Here is a 6976-nt window from a genome sequence, read left to right on the forward strand (position 1 = left end):
ACTCTGGAGGACGAAGTGTGCCTTAAAACTATAAAACCATCCACATTCAGTTCAAAATGAGAAACTGACTTAATGAAAGATACAGATCATTCACAAGCAGGCAGAATCTGTGTTTATCACATTAGCTTTCTTGTGTAAAATTACGTACTGTATAAAATCAAGGATTTACAGAATACGCATTCCTGTTGAGATCAACTTGGCAAACTGTTCCTAAACCAATCCCTCCAATGTCAAACGTTGTCCTTTAAAGAGCCCATAGATGAACGCAATGTTCTTTCCTGCATTTACATATTTCCTACTGAAACACTAAGTTTGTACGAGCCAGGGCTTCTCCTTTTTTTAAGCTGCCAATAGATTTGCCAATTTAATCCAAAAATAAACAATTATGTTATGCTTATATAATTACAAACTCATATGATTTCTTGTTTTACCATAGTTTGTTATTAGCAATTGCTCATTGTACAATTTCAAAAGTAAAGTTTTCAGAGTTTTTGCAGCGAGAAAAAATAATTTCACTTTTCACACTGATCTTAACCCCAGGTTATCATCGCTCTGAACCCCATTTTTATCCCCAGGTAAAGGTATATGCTTCACACTTTATTCATTTAGAAACAGGGTTAGAACTGCTTTTTACCTGATCTTCTGATACCCAGCTCGGGATCAGGGTTAGAACCCTTTTATGGTGTTATTCCCCCATTGCGTTAATGTTACGGCTAGAACATTACAAACAGACCCCTAAAAGTGTACGTCATATTTAGGTGCTTTTAAAGGGATAGTACACCAATTACAATTCTGTCATTAATTAACATCACTTAATTCCAAACCATAAGACTTTCATATTCATCCAATCAATAACACTAACACCATAAATATACAAAAAAGAATCTTAATCCAGGGTTTAGAAACGAACAACGTGAAATGCAAATGATTAATTTAAAATGGCTGATTAATTTATAAACAAAGCAAGTTGCTGTCTTTACAAATGGTTTATTGAATCATGAATTCAACTAAGGCTGGGATAAACGATTATTTTTTAAACGATTAATCTAGCGATTATTTTTCCGATGCATCGATTAATCTAGCAATTAATTTTTCCAGACCGATTCGATTTCGATTATCTCCCCATTAATTGACTACTAACAATTTATACATGTTGATTTATATATCTGAATGAAAAAAAACATGAATTCCTTAACATTGCAATATATGTTTATTGCTCTTAAAATTACAAAATAAAAGACTGACTAAGAATGCATTACTTTGCACTTGTATTGAGATAGCATTCAATAAAACCTTGAAGCCTGGAAAACACATAGCTTACTGAAACAAGCTTACTGAACACATATGGCCTAGCTTACTGAAAAACAGTTCTTCTTTCAGATGAAAATAACAACAACTTGATGTCTAGCATTCAATAAAAAAGGTCACCCAAAATACTTTAGAGCAATTGAAAGAATACAGTAACCAATGTAAACTTGAGGGCTTTAAGCTAATACAGAGAGTGCTTTTCCAAAAAAAAAAATAATAAAATTAACAGTGGGAGCCAGCAGCCTGTCATGGAGGGAAAAAAAATCTCCGAATGCTCCACGTGAAACTTTGGCGTTCCGCCCTTTTTCTATTGTGTCTAATGATTTTGGTTAATATGCACGAGGGAGAGAGAGAGAGAGAGAGAGCAAGACAGCGCTCGTGTAGTTTGAAGACTGTGAGTGCGCGAGCGCGTGTGAAACTTTGGAGTTTTTCTATCGTGTTTAATGATTTTGATTAATATGCACGAAGGAGAGAGAGAGCAAGAAGCGCTCTTGTTGTTTGAAGACTGTGAGTGGGCGCGCACAGCCGGGGCTCTCTCTCATACGCGCCCTGTCAGGCGCAGCACAGTCATTCTATTCTACATCACTCACCGATCAAATAAGGCTTTGACAGCCTCCAAAAAAAAGATCAATGCAGAAAAACCCCTGGATTGGTTATATAACGTTGGACAGAATGTTGATCCGGCCATCGCGTATATTCAGCGCACATAAGGTAAACGTTTTGCAAACGTTTTTTAGAGAAATAAAAACAGGTCGACGAATCGGTGCGCATATTTTGCGTCGATGTATTTTTTGCGTCGACGTCATCGATGACCTCGACGCGTTGTCCCAGCCCTAAATTCAACCGATTTGTTCAAAAACAGATTAATTCAGGAATGAAACACTGCAGTGTTGCTCTGAGAAGCAAAAATGTTGTATTAAGTTAATATCATGTTTTAACTTTCATAACTCGAATTAACGGAGCATTTTAAATGCATTCTTATAGGCTTCATCAAGCATACAGTCTCTTGGGCTATCAAAATGTGTTTCATTTATATTTTTTGCAAAATGAGTGGCATACTCAATAATGCAAGCTTGCATATCATTAAAACAACAATTACATTATTATCGCACACCACTCTTTTGTGCAATGGAAAAGTTCCATGGATGTTAAAGGTCCCAGCCAACTTTTATTTTTAAGAGAGACAACATCAAAGTTAACAGACATGGACAAAAAGTCATAAAACTCATAGATTTTTTTTTCCATGGAGTCTTTAGGGTATGTTTGACCGTGTCCTTCTGAAACCATCGCAGCATGAGAGGACAGACCAAATACAGCATGACCTCTAGGGAATAACACACCACAACTATTTCTAGCCATGTATAAATAAAACACAACTCACTCCAGCCTACATTGTTCCAGCCAAGAAACATGGCATGAGTACTTATGAAAATGTGGGTACCTGTAGAGCACATCATCTAGGGCCACTCTGGTAGTAGAGGCCTACTGAAAACTAGGGCTGTGCAAAAAATCAAATGCGATTTTCATGCATCTCATCAGTAAATCCGCTCCTGTGATTAGTAGTAAATCCCCAGCACGTGCTTTCAGATCAGTGTTGCCAAGTCTATGCTATTCTCGTGGAATTGGGCTACTTTAACACTGTAGCCACAGGTTGTTTTTCATGTCCGCTGGTGGAAGTGTCCCCAATAACGTGATATTCAGCCCCTGGAATGCAAATTTTACTGGAGGAACCCCACCGAAAAAAATTTATTTAACCCCCCGGAATGCAATTTTTACCAAAGAGCCCCTCTTGAAACGCGATTGGGCTAGTTTTGAGTAGCAATTGGGTGGGATTTGTTGTGGAAACCTGGCAACCCTGTTTCAGATGGCGCGGCATTAACTACACAGAGCCATAATTCTCTGACAAGCTACACAAAATCATGTTCATAATCTGCAATGAATCGCATGCGATTTTGAACACGATTTTGTGTAGCTTGGCAGTGAACTACGGCTCTGTGTAGTAAATGCTGCTCCATCTGAAAGCATTTGACTTACTACTTATCACAGGAGCGGCTTTACTGACGAGATGCGCATGAAAATCTCATTCGATTTTTAGTACGGTCCTACTGAAAACCATAGTGAAGTCCAACATGGGCCTTTTGACTACCAATGAATCTTATCTGGATTGAGTCATTCAGTCTAAACAGAGTGTGGTTTCCCGTTTGCGTAACTGAATGGTGACGGGGGGCTCTTTAACATGTTTATAATGGAAGATCTGCTCGTTGGACCAAATGGATCCTCTCGGTGTTGGCTGCGAGCGTCGCCACGTGTCAAACAGTGACACACTGGGGACATGAAGTGGCCAGTTGCACTTAAACAAAACCACAACCTCCAATAGTGATACAGACTGACCAATCTACTCTATTCACTGGGCCAATTTCATATCTTTAGCACCAGACGTGTTCATTCACATAGCATGCACACAGACACACACTACATCTCACCTCAGGGTGCACACACACACACACAAACACACTTGAGTGGAACATCTGCACATCTGTGTGTGTGAGCCTTTATTTGTGTCACATCAGAGCATGCGAATAACGCACATACACTTGCATCAACATCCAATTTTTACTCATGCACCTCTAGTTATGAATCATCAGTGACTACTACGCACAGAACTGCAATATGATAAAGACTGAAAATAAGCTGAAAAGGGTAGTGAAATTCATTAAAATACATAATCTTGTGTTAATCTTACCTGCTTTGAACAGTGAATTTAGTTCCCTCCAAAAAGCACTGAACTTCCTCTGTCTCCCTCTATCTTTTTTAGAAAGTAATAAGCTGAGAGTGAGTGATCTCTAACCCTGAGGACCTGAATCAACATGTCACAGGGGTCTTAAATCAGATAACAGTCACAAGTCTGTTGTTCTCGTGAAACCACCTTCACTCCTCACCTTATCTTCACAACAATAATCACTGTATGAGAAGTCACTTTAGGTAAAAGTACTTTTAAGAGCTCAAACTAGCTTTTCCCATGGAATTCATTACCCAGTAACCCTCGTTTTCTCACATAAGACACTTGCAGGGATAATCTAATGTCTGACAGGCATGAAAAGCCTGACCGGGACCCAGAACAAATCCCACTGAGGAGATCAACCAAAGAGACTTACAGTCTCAACTAAACACATTACTTTTATAAATGTGTAACTAGTTAACATCACATGAATAAGTTAAGGATTATTTTATATAAATTATTACATTAAACCACTCTGACAAACTGAGAAGATAGAATTTTTTGTTTTTTGCAGACTAAACCAGGGATTTTGCTTTAGGACTGATTTTATTTTGCACATGAAAACCCAACACAGTGCCAAAACTGTTTTTCATACACAAGGAAACAGAAATGTCCTTAAAATCCAACACTGAAATGTTTGATTTACTGATTGATTTATAGTTTTAGACCCTGGTAATGCTGGCACCGGTCTAATTTAACTTCTTCAATCAAATAACAAATGGATTTGTACCGAAATATTCTAGAATTTCATTTGTTGCACAGCATTAGCAGCCAACAACAAAAGATATGGGAATATTTGGGGGGATATTTGATTATTTGCATTGCTTTCCCTCCTTGATGTCTATAACCTTATCAGAACAGACTTACAACACTTAGCATCCAGTCCACCAGATAACAACCACGGGTCTAGAACTGTACATCCACTGAAGACAATTAACAGAATTAACATGAAATTCTCTGCTGTTAATCCCACTGAACAAACTTATCTAAAGAATTCACTTAACCAAATGATCACTCAATGACAGAAGATTTCATAGTTATGAGTATTTTCTGTTTCAAAGCAGTCACTTGAACTTTAGATTTTATTAGACAAGACTATTCCCAAAGGTGCAATATCTAATACTTACTGGCCTGTTTGAGAATTTCACAATACTTGTAACTAGTAAATGGAAGAGGATTTGTCTTTACAAGCACTGAAAGGTTCATGTCATGACTGTACCTCCACTGTTATGTGAACTATGTACATTAATTTGATTAAATTAAATTACTGTGCAGGGCAGTCCACTCATCCTAAAATAAAAGAGTCGGGCTTCATGTTAATGTTTTTCTGCAGGATAACACATTGCAGTTCAGCTGTCAGAAGGCACCACAATAGCCTACCTCAAGTTTCACAGCTCATGACCAAATCACAACATCTGCACACATCGTGCATACTCTTAACTCTTTAATTCAGTTTAAAAAACGAACATGAACATCTTACAGTCACTTATGAATTGTAATAGGCTTTATATCTGTACATGCACTTGACGAACGTCACTTTGCATTGTAGACATCAGCTTCATTGATCATAATTGGATGCGTTCTAGTTTTGTCACGTCGCAAGACTCAACGTGCTGTGAAACGTGCATGCGCGTCTCTGAAGTGTGTATGCGACTGTAAACACGCTATAAAACTACATTTCTTACAAGAACCCTAAACTGGTCTTACAATCCTAAGACAATTTACACGCGAAGTATTAAAGCAAAGACAGAAACAAAGTGACATACCAGCGAAACCTCGGTAGTGCTGAAGAGAACTTTCTTAGGAAGTTCACGGTGTAACGTTTCCTACGGCTGATAAAATAAAGGACCAGAGCAAAGTCTTCTGTCAGTGTGGTAATTAATCGTGCGACAAACGCCAAGGTTGTCGGGATGACAAAGCCTGTGACAGATCTCAAAAAGTTTTAAATGCCTCTCCCGCTTTCTGTGTTGTCTGTGTGTATGTCAGTGGGAGGGGCCAGTAGTAGGAGGCTGCGATTTACATTTATCAAGACATAAGAGAGGATGAAGCCCACTTCCGCAGCCATTACACTTGAGTTTACTTAAAAAATTATTATTATTGTTGTTGTTGTTGTTGTTGTTGTTGTTGTTGTTTTTATAACAACAATAACATTTTCAACAATAATATTTATTAATATACAATGTATTTTATAAACATTAGAACAATTATTATAAAATTATTGCTAGCTATATAAAATAAAAAGTGTTAAAAGTTCTGTTTTAAAAGTTTTGTATTTGTCTTTGCTTCTATTAGTGACAAATTCTCTTCAACACTTACATTTTTTAAAACACAATATGTCCTTCATTTCCACTTATTTTCACACATAGCACATTCCAAGAAGTCCTCTAGCATATTCCTCTTCATTAGAGGATTATTATAAGGTCATACAATTATGATACAGCTTAGTGTTAGAACAGTGCAGTTTTACACGCATCTTGTTCTATTTGACTCAACTTATAGCTATTTTGGCACCCACCTAGCACCTTTACAAAAAAAAAAAAACATTTATGTGATATTGACTATTTATTAGATTACAATACAATTATTAATCAAATGAAATAAAAAGTGTTGAGTATTGTGTCAAAGCTAAAATATTCAGATGCATTAATAATATGAACAAGCAACATTTTTAAAGATATATTTAATACATTCAAAAAGTTTATGAACTTCTGATTATTATTTATTTATATTTCAATGTATTCCCATTCTGTTAGGCAATGACATTTTAATGAACTTAGGTTGATTACTGTACAATTTTTACTTTATTATTTTGTAAGCCCCTGCAAATGCTCCGTGTGGGATGCTTCACCTCACCCCAGTGTACCACTAGAAACACTTATCATAAAGAAT

At 36.9% G+C, this 6976-nt stretch overlaps 1 protein-coding gene across 1 annotated transcript in view; it reads right to left on the reverse strand.

The window, feature by feature from the left end:
- Nucleotides 1-6087, reverse strand: part of LOC132161263 (transforming growth factor beta receptor type 3-like) — a 116887-nt gene extending 110800 nt beyond the window's left edge. The window contains exon 1 of the mRNA XM_059571203.1: nt 5854-6087. The gene's annotated coding sequence lies outside the window, so the exon portion shown is untranslated. The remainder of the gene's footprint in view (nt 1-5853) is intronic.
- Between the last annotated feature and the right edge of the window lie 889 nt (nt 6088-6976).

The sequence above is a fragment of the Carassius carassius genome, chromosome 17, assembly GCF_963082965.1.
Source record: "Carassius carassius chromosome 17, fCarCar2.1, whole genome shotgun sequence".
Lineage (NCBI taxonomy): Eukaryota > Metazoa > Chordata > Actinopteri > Cypriniformes > Cyprinidae > Carassius > Carassius carassius.